This window comes from Somniosus microcephalus, unplaced genomic scaffold (assembly GCF_052327205.1).
Source record: "Somniosus microcephalus isolate GS21.2 unplaced genomic scaffold, FLI_Smic_1.0 scaffold13, whole genome shotgun sequence".
Classification (NCBI taxonomy): Eukaryota; Metazoa; Chordata; class Chondrichthyes; order Squaliformes; family Somniosidae; genus Somniosus; species Somniosus microcephalus.
In genome coordinates, this window is record NW_028225200.1 from 1087773 (window position 1) to 1098291 (window position 10519).

General features: G+C 49.1%; 1 pseudogene across 1 annotated transcript in view; it reads right to left on the reverse strand.

The window, feature by feature from the left end:
* Positions 1–7700: 7700 nt before the first annotated feature.
* The window catches only part of LOC147083944 (uncharacterized), an 88501-nt pseudogene continuing 85682 nt past the window's right edge, over positions 7701–10519 (reverse strand). Inside the window, exon 4 of the transcript XR_015075946.1 lies at positions 7701–9055. The product of XR_015075946.1 is annotated as an uncharacterized LOC147083944 (transcript). The remainder of the gene's footprint in view (positions 9056–10519) is intronic.

A 10519-nucleotide genomic window follows, 5' to 3' on the forward strand; every position in this document is an offset into this window, starting at 1 on the left:
CTCTACACTGTCCCATCAAACACTCCCAGGGCAGGTACAGCACGGGTTAGATACAGAGTGAAGCTCCCTCCACACTGCCCCATCAAACACTCCCAGGGCAGGTACGGCATGGGTTAGATACAGAGTAAAGCTCCCTCTACACTGTCCCATCAAACACTCCCAGGGCAGGTACAGAACAAGTTAGATACAGAGTAAAGCTCCCTCTACACTGTCCCATCAAACACTCCCAGGGCAGGTACAGCACAGGTTAGATACAGAATAAAGCTCCCTCTACACTCTCCCATCAAACACTCCCAGGGCAGGTAGAGCACGGGTTAGATACAGAGTAAAGCTCCCTCTACACTGTCCCATCAAACACTCCCAGGACAGGTACAGCACGGGTTAGATACAGAGTAAAGCTCCCTCTACACTGTCCCATCAAACACTCCCAGGGCAGGTACAGCATGGGTTAGATACAGAGTGAATCTCCCGCTACACTGTCCCATCAAACACTCCCAGGGCAGGTACAGCACGGGTTAGATACAGAGTGTCAGCCGTGGCTGGGGCGGCAGCACTCTCTCCTCTGAGTCAGAAGGTTGTGGGTTGAAGTCCCACTCCAGAGACTCGAGTCTAAAACTCTGTGCTGCCCCTCCAGTGCAGTGCTGAGGGAGTAAAGCCCAGTGTGGAGTAAAGTTCCCTCTGCACTGCTCCACTAACAGGCCTGAGCCCCAAACTCAGAAGAGCGCCCTCTGCTGCATTCCACTTGTCTCAGCAGCGGGAGAAGCAGGCGGTTAAGAAGGCAAATGGTATGTTGGCCTTCGTAGCGAGAGGGTTCGAGTACAGGAGCAAGGGTGTCTTGCTGCAGTTGTACAGGGCCTTGGTGAGACCACACCTTGAGTATTGTGTGCAGTTTTGGTCGCCTTATCTGAGGAAGGATTTTCTTGCCATGGAGGGAGTGCAGCGAAGATTCACCAGACTGATACCTGGGATGGCAGGAATGACGTATGAGGAGAGATTGGGTCAATTGGACTTGTACTCGCTGGAGTTTAGAAGAATGAAAGGGGATCTCATTGAAATTGTAAAATTCTAACAGGACTAGACAGACTAGATGCAGGAAGGATGTTTCTGATGGCCGGGGAGTCCAGAACCAGGGGTCACAGTCTAAGGATAAGGGGTAAGCCATTTAGGACTGAGATGAGGAGGAATTTTTTCACCCAGAGAGTGGTGAACCTGTGGAATTCTCTACCACACAAGGCAGTGGAGGCCAATTCATTAAATATATTCAAGAAGGAGTTGGATATATTTCTTAAGGCTAAAGGGATCAAGGGATATGGAGAGAAGGGAGGGACAGGGTACTGAATTTGGATTAACAACAGAAAATGCTGGAAATACGCAGCAGGCCAGGCAGCATCTGTGGAGAGAGAAACAGAGTTAACGTTTCAGATCTGGGACCCTTGATCAGTTCTGATGAAGGGTCCCAGACCTGAAACGTTAACTCTGTTTCTCTCTCCACGGATGCTGCCTGGCTTGCTGAGTATTTCCAGCATTTTCTGTTGTTATTTCAGATTTCCAGCATTCGCAGTATTTTGCAATTATATTACTGAATTTGGATGATCAGCCATGACCTCATTGAATGGTGGAGCAGGCTCGTGGGGCCGAATGGCCTACTCCTGCTCCTATCTTCTCTGTTACCCCCTAATCTTTTCTCATATTCTCTTTGCCCTTCTTATATCCTGTTTCAATTTCCCCCGCACTCTCTGTATTCTGCCTGGTTTTTGACTGTATTCTGTACCTGACATTTGTCGTAAAGCTTCTTTTTCTGTTTTATTCTAACCTCTGTATCCTTTGTCATCGGGAGCTCTAGCTTTGGATGGCCCATCTTTCCTCCTTATGGGAATATGCTTGGTTTGTACCGGAACTATCTCAGCCTTGAAGGCCTGCCATTGGTCTTTCACTGTTTTCCTGGACAATCTTTGTTTCCAGTCCATCTGTACTCGATCCCTTCTCAAATCACTGAAATTGGCTCTCTTCCAGCTGGGTATTTTCACTGCTGATTTTATTATGTCCCTTTCCATAACTACTTTAAACCTAATGATATTGTGATCACTGTTAACCAGATCCCTCATGCCCCAGAACCGATGAGAGACCCTTTAAATGATCTGACTGTGCAAAGAGGTTTCAGAGTTCATCCCACCTGCTGAGTCACCAGCCTGTTCACACAGATCCTCAAAAAAGGAAGATGTTTTAGAAAGGCTGGTGGCAGTAAAAGTTCGCAGCCATCTCAGAGCAGTGTCCCTTTAATTACAATCTCGCAAAACAAGGAGAATTGCTGTCCCTTTAACTACCACAAATCCCTGTGTGGAGGAGAGGGGGAGATACAGTCTGTCCCAGTAACAGTCGCAGAACAGAATTAGCGACCCTGTCCCATAAGGGCCCTCCTGCCATCTGGGAGATGCTACAGATGCATTCGCACCTGAACAACCAGATTTAGGAACAGCTTCTTTCCCAGGGCTGTCATCCTACTGAACTCCACAAATAAACTCTAAAGCCTGCACATCTGCCAATGCACTTTATTATGGTTATGTTTATGTTAATGTATTACAAGCCAAATGAATGTTGAATGTTTAAATGTCTTAATCTAAATGTACACTCTTGGGAGCCGCAAGCCAACATTTCGTTGTACTGCACTTGTGCACTAACAATGACAATAAAGTTGATTGTTATTATTATCCCTGCTTTTCTTCAAGTGTCTCATCCTTAAAATTCTCATCCTTGTTTTCAAATCCCTCCGTGGCCTCGCCCTTCCCTATCTCTGGAATCTCTTCCAGCCCCGACAACCTTCCGAGATATCTGCGCTTCTCTAATTCCGGCCTCTTGAGCATCCCCGATTTTAATCGCTCCACCATTGGTGGCCGTGCCTTCAGCTGCCTGGGCCCTAAGCTCTGGAATTCCTTCCCTAAACCTCTCCATCTCTCTACCTCTCTCTCCTTCTTTAAGATGCTCCTTAAAACCTACTTCTTTGACCAAGCTTTTGGTCATCTGCCCGAATATCGCTTTATGTGGCTCGGTGTCAGATTTTGTTTTCTAACGCTCCTGTGAAGAGCCTTGGGATGTTTCACTACATTAAAGGTGCTTTATAAATACAAGTGGTTGTTGTTGTTTCCTGAAACTAATAACTAATTCCCCAGAGGGGAAAAAACTTGTACTTTTACTCCCAAATATTAAAAAGTTTGTGCCACAGAAGCACGAGGTTTATCTGCTTTTATTCATGTATTTAAAAAGTCTGTCTTGCAATCTGAGCCCGTGGGTTGTGAGCCAAAGAGCCTTGTGTCCAATGAGGGGAATAAAGGCCCACAGCCTCCCCTGGCCCCGGGCCCTGAACAAGGGACTGGAGAAACTCGCTGCCCTGCGGATCAGATAATCAGCCGGTGCAAGTCCCGCCCCGTGGGCTCCCCGATTGGTTGGAGGACCCGCCACCAGCTCGCTCCTCCAGCCCCACCCCGCTCGCTCCCTATTGGTCGGAAGCTCCCGTCAATCAGGCCGTGGGCCCGGGTCATGTGTCCCTCACCGACTTTACAAAGAAAGCCCTGCGCGGTCGCCGGGCGGAGCTGCTGGTCGGTGGGAGCGGGGTCGGGAGATTAATAAACTGCAGGTAGGCCCCGAGCCCCATTATTAAAACACTCAACATTATCCGCTTTACAAACACCCAGGGTGGGCCTCAGGCCCCGAACAAGAGCCTCCATGTTAGTCCAGTGGCTGAAGGGTCTGTAACCCTGTCAGGGACGCCCCTGCCACAGGACTCAATATCCACCCCCTCCACCACTGGTGCACTGTGTCTGCAGTATGTACGGTCCACAAGATGAACACGGTCAGGCCATGTGGAGTCAAGGGCCAGGCAGCAGAATGGATGGAAAGATCGCAACAAACTTCCCTTAACTCCAACCCTCTGATTTCTGTTTTGTAGCCAGCTTTCCATCCATTCTGCTGCCGGGCCCTTCACTCCACACGGCCTGACCTTGGTCATCTTGTCGGTCTTACATACTGTTTATTGATATAGCAAGCTGGTCACAAAACAGAAAACAGAGAGATGGGGTTGGGAGCAGCTACTCAGACTGGCAAAAGGTGGGAAGTGGAGTTCCACAGGGATCGGTGCTGGGATCACTGTTGTTCATAAACGATTTGGACTCGGGAATCAGAAGAACAATTTCAAAGTTTGTCGATGACACCAAATTGGGAGGTAGAGTTAATACTGAGGAAGACAAAATACAAGAAGACATTAATAAATTTCAGAATGAGCATGTAATTGTCAAATGAATTTCACTGTAGATCAGTGTGAGGTGGTGTGTTAATGAATTTCACTATAGGTCAGTGTGAGGTGGTGTGTTTTGGTGGGAAGAATAAGGAGGCCACTCACTACTTGGACAAGGGGGTGAAATTGGGTTGCTTTGTGCCTCCTGTGATATTCAGCGGGAGGTTAGCGGTAGCCGGTAGCGCCCCGCGGCGCTGCACCGCCGGCAATGACGTCATCGCCATGTGCAGCACCCCGGCTGCAACCTTGGGTTGCGACCTCTGACCTATCGCTGGACGATATGTCTGACAGGGTCAGGGGTCGTTCCTGCAACCATGGCGATGCCACTTAAAAGGGCAGGTGTCGGGCGGCAACTTTTTATTTTGTACGAGGCCCCTTGGGTCTGAGCGATCATAATATGATTGAATTCTTCATTAAGATACAGAATGAAGTAATTCACTCAGAGACTAGGGTCCTCAATTTAAATAAAGGAAACTACGATGGTCTGAGGAGCGAGTTGGGTAGGATTGATTGGGGAATGACACTCAAAGGGTTGACGGTGGATAGGCAATGGCAAACATTCAAAGACCAAATGGATGAGCTACAGAATTTGTTCATCCCAGTTTGGCATAAAAATAAAACAAAAAAGGTGACTCAACCATGGCTAACAAGGGAAATTAGGGATAGCATAAGATCCAAGGAGACGACATATAAATTGGCCAGAAAAAGCAATAATCCTGAGGATTGGGAGCAATTTAGGATTCAACAAAGGAGGACAAAGGGATTAATTAAGAAAGGGAAAATAGAATATGAGAGTAAGCTATCAGGGAACATAAAAACTGACTGTAAAAGCTTTAATAGACATGTGAAGAGAAAAAGATTGGTGAAGTCAAGCGTAGGCCCCTTACAGTCAGAATCAGGGGAATTTATAATGGGAAACAAAGAAATGGCAGACCAACTAAATTCATACTTTGGTTCTGTCTTCACAAAGGAGGACACAAATAACCTCCCAGAGATGCCGGGGGACATAGGGCCTGATGAAAGGGTGGAACTGAAAGAAATCAGTATTTGTAGGGAAATGGAGTTAGGAAAATTGATGGGACTGAAAGCAGATAAATCCCCAGGGCCTGATAATCTACATCCCAGGGTACTTAAGGAAGTGGACCTAGAAATAGTAGATGCATTGCTGGTCATCTTCCAGAACTCGATAGACTCTGGAACAGTACCCATGGGTTGGAGGGTAGCTAATGCTTCAAAAAAGGTGGTAGAGAAAAAGCGGGGAATTATAGACCGGTAAGCCTGACATCGGTAGTGGGGAAAATGCTAGAATCTATTATTATAAAAGATGTAATGGCAGAGCACTTGGAAAGCAGTGACAGGATCGGACAAAGTCAACATGGATTTTCAAAAGGTAAATCGTGCTTGACTAATCTACTGGAATTTTTTGAGGATGTAACTGGTAAAATAGATAAGGGAGAACCAGTGGATGTGGTGTATTTGGACTTTCAGAAGGCTTTCGATAAGGTCCCACATAAGAGATTAGCGTGCAAAATTGAGGCACATGGGATTGGGGGCAAGGTATTGACCTGGATAGAGAACTGGTTGGCGGACAGAAAGCAAAGAGTTGGAATAAACGGGTCGTTTTCCGAGTGGCAGGCAGTGACTAGTGGGGTACTGCAAGGATCGGTCCTAGGACCCCAGCTGTTCACAATATGTATTAATGATCTGGACGGGGGAATTGGATGTAATATCTCCAAATTTGCAGATGACACAAAGCTGAGTGGGAGGGTAAGCTGTGAGGAGGATGTCATGAAACTCCAGTGCGATTTGGACAGATTGGGTGATTGGGCAGAAACATGGCAAATGCACTATAATGTGGATAAATGTGAGGTTATCCACTTTGGTGGCAAAAACAGGAAGGCAGATTATTATTTGAATGGCAATAGATTGGGAGAAGGGGAAGTGCAAAGAGACCTGGGTGTTCTTGTGCACCAGTCGCTGAAGGTAAGCATGCAGGTGCAGCAGGCAGTTAAGAAGGCAAATGGTATGTTGGTCTTCGTAGCAAGAGGGTTCGAGTACAGGAACAAGGATGTCTTGCTACAGTTGTACAGGGCCTTGGTGAGACCGCACCTTCAGTATTGTGTGCAGTTTTGGTCGCCTTACCTGAGGAAGGACGTTCTTGCCATGGAAGGAGTGCAGCGAAGATTCACAAGGCTGATACCTGGGATGGCAGGAATGACGTATGAGGAGATATTGTGTCGATTGGGATTATACTCACTGGAGTTTAGAAGAATGAGAGGGGATCTCATCGAAACCTATAAAATTCTGTCAGGTCTGGACAGAGTAGATGCAGGAAGGATTTTTATGATTGCCGGGGAGTCCAGAACCAGGGGTCATAGTCTAAGGATAAGGGGTAAGCCATTTAGGACTGAAATCAGGAGGAATTTCTTCACCCAGAGAGTGGTGAACCTGTGGAATTCTCTGCCACAGAGGGCGGTGGAGGCCAGTTCATTAAATATATTCAAAAAGAGTTGGATATATTTCTTAAGGCTAAAGGGATCAAGGGATATGGGGAGAAGGCAGGGACAGGGTACTGAATTTGGATGATCAGCCATGATCTCATTGAATGGCGGAGCAGGCTCAAAGGGCCGAATGGCCGACTCCTGCTCCTATCTTCTATGTTTCCCCTTTATTCTTCAGGGTGCCGGCCACGATCTCTCAGCCTGGCGCTCCTCTTGATCCAACACCCCGCTCCCCGGTGGTCCAGCAGGGCCCCGGTGTGCGCAGTGCCATGCCCCTCCACTTTAATCAGGGAGGGAGGTCTGCTATGACATGGTGCTATGTGCCGACGGGTATGGCGATGTTACACAAAGCACCGTGAAATTCACTGGTAGCACCTCAAGAGGGAAGGGAGCGCTTCCATTACCACCCCGCCTCCTGCCTGGGGCGCTACCACTGAATTTAATGCGCAGGGGCGCTAACTTTTTCAGGGCGCTAAAATTAGCCCCGGTGACATTAGCGACCCAAAGGGGGCGCCACCGAATTTCCCCCTAATAGTCTAAATGGGCTGGAGGAGCAGAGGGATCCAGGGATACAGATACACAAATCACTAAAAGTAGCAACACAGGTTAATAAGGCCATTAAATAAAAAGCACTGGGCTACATTCGTAAAGGAGCCTCCAGTTCCGTGTCTAGGAGCTCTAAACCATGGCAGAGAGCAGCTGGGACACATTTCTCACACGCCTCGAGATTAACCCGCACGGCAACTTTTCTGTCAGTGAAGAGAGACGAGAAAGACCAAAGTGCCGTTTGCCCCTCTCAGTGTGGCCCTGAAGGACTGTGTCCAGGCTGGAGTTCTGTTCCCACCGTACGATCCTCCCCCAGATTGTCCTTTCTGAGCTCCAGCCACGTGATGCTAAACACTCAGGTGGGAAAGAAGAAAATCTGCAACAATGTGTTTAACACAAAGCTGATTTATTTGACATCTATCCAGAATATTAAACTCCAGCCCAGTTCCCGGACTTATTAACATCAGCAGAAACAATCCCCACCTGTCAGAATGAACATGGTTCAGTCCTGGATGTGATTAACAGCAGCAACAACAACAGAATCCAACCTCTGCAGTCACTTGTGAACTCGCTGGTGTGTCAGTAGGTTGGATGACTGAGTGAATCCCTTCCCACACTCGGGGCAGGTGAACGGCCTCTCCCCAGTGTGAACTCGCTGGTGTCTCAGCAGGTGGGATGACTGAGTGAATCCCTTCCCACACTCAGGGCAGGTGAATGGCCTCTCCCCAGTGTGAACTCGCTGGTGTGTCAGCAGGGTGGATGACTGAGTGAATCCCTTCCCACACTCAGAGCAGGTGAACGGCCTCTCCCCAGTGTGAACTCGCTGGTGTGTCAGCAGGTGGGATGACTCAGTGAATCCCTTCCCACACTCAGAGCAGGTGAACGGCCTCTCCACAGTGTGAGTGCGCTGGTGTGTCAGCAGGTGGGATGAGCGAGTGAATCCCTTCCCACACACAGAGCAGGTGAACGGCCGCTCCCCAGTGTGAGTGCGCTGGTGTATAGTGAGCTCAGATGACTGCCTAAACCCAGTCCCGCAGTGAGAGCACGTGAACGGCCTCTCCCCAGTGTGAGTGCACAGGTGTACAGTGAGGTCAGATGATCGCCTGAACCCAGTCCCGCAGTGAGAGCACCTGAACGGTCTCTCGTCAGTGTGGACACGTTGATGGCGTATCAGTTCCCCGGACACTTTATAGCACTTCCCACAGTCCGAGCATTTAAAAGGTCTCTCATCAGTGTGAACTCACTGGTGTATCAGCAGGGTGGATGAGCGAGCGAATCCCTTTCCACACACGGAGCAGGTGAACGGCCTCTCCCCAGTGTGAACTCGCTGGTGTGTCAGCAGGTGGGATGAGCGAGTGAATCCCTTCCCACACACGGAGCAGGTGAACGGCCTCTCCCCAGTGTGAGTGCGCAGGTGTACAGTGAGGTCAGATGACTGCCTAAACCCAGTCCCGCAGTGTGAGCACCTGAACGGTCTCTCCCCAGTGTGAACACGTTGATGGTGTATCAGTGCCCCGGAACTTTTAAAGCACTTCCCACAGTCCGAGCAGTTAAAAGGTCTCTCATCAGTGTGAACTCGCTGGTGTCTCAGCAGGCGGGATGAATTAGTGAATCCCTTCCCACACTCGGAGCAGGTGAACGGCCTCTCCCCGATGTGAACGGTGCTTTTTGCTTCCATATTCAAAGGCCGATGATATTCAGTTCCTGATGAATCGAGTGACTGTCAGATCTTGACGTGATGTTTGGTTTGAGTTTCCTGTCTGCAAATCCTCCCCTTCTAATACCCTGTAAAATGAATTTAAAATGGAGCGTGAGAGAGAACCCACTAAAGAGGCAGGTTGTGAAATTGAGCTCAATGAATCTGGTTGTTTGTGGGGCTGGCACTAGAAAAAAAGTGACCATGAAAGCTGCCGGATTGTCATAAAATCCCACTGGTTCACTAATGTCCTTCAGTGAAGGGAATCTGCCACCTGGTCTGGGCCTCTGGCCTCTATGGGAGGAGAGAGAGAGAGAGGTGGGAGTGGGAGGGGGCGAAGGAGATGGACTTTATACATCTGCAACTCGACCAGAACTTTGACAAAACCTCCAAAACCCGCAACCTCCAGCACCTAGAAGGACAAAGGCAGAAGGTGCATGGGAACATCACCACCTCCAAGTTCTCCCGGTGACACACCATCCTGACTTGGACATATATCGCCGTTGCTACATCATCACTGGGTGAAAATCCTGGAACTCCTTACACAACAGCACTGTGGGAGTACCTTCACCACATGGACTGCAGCGGTTCAAGAAGGCGGCTCACCACCATCTCAAGGGCAATTAGGGATGGGCACTAAATGCAGGCCTAGCCAGCCAGCGACGCCCACATCCCATCAATGAATAAAAAAAGGTGGCCCACTATCACCACCTCAACGGGAAGATGGGGATTGGCAACATATTCTGGTCTTGCGAGCGACGCCCACATCCCAAGAATGAATTAAAACAAATCTGTATATGTAAACTGGATTAAAAGCCTCTACAGAAATACTTGTTCCTAAAACAATACTCTTACATTGCAGGGACAGTGTCTGTGTAACAACTTAATCTCCCCCAGAATCCACCTCCCTTGACTGTCACACATTGGAAATTGTTGGGTCCTCCTGGGCTCAGAAGTACTGGGGGTTAAACCCAGCAGCTTCTCCTCCATCTCCACTCCAGCTCAAACTGAAGCAACAAAAAGACCTACACAGGCGGCCAGGGACCTACCTGCCATCACCTGCAATAAAACTCTTCCCCACAGCCGCTGACTAATGGTGGCCGCAGCACCCACAATTCCCCGCGCCCCAGAAACCGCTCTATCCAACGCGATGATGTCTCCGCTGAGAGTGCGCATGCTCCTCGGGGTCGCGGGCCATTCTGGGAGCCTGGCTCCTGTCCTTTCTCCCGAGTCGGAATTGGTGGAACCAGTTGAAGAAACCGGGAAGCGGCGGCTTGGATGGGGGAGGCGCTGCACCCTGGGTTTCCTGGTGCTGGGGCCCGGCCGCTCTGATTCTGATTGAGCTTTTTGATGAGGTAACAGAGAGGGTTGATGAGGGCAATGTGGTTAACGTGGTGTACATGGATTTCCAAAAGGCGTTCGACAAAAAGCCACATAATAGGCTTACCAGCAAAGTTGAAGCCCATGGAATAATAGGGACAGTGGCAG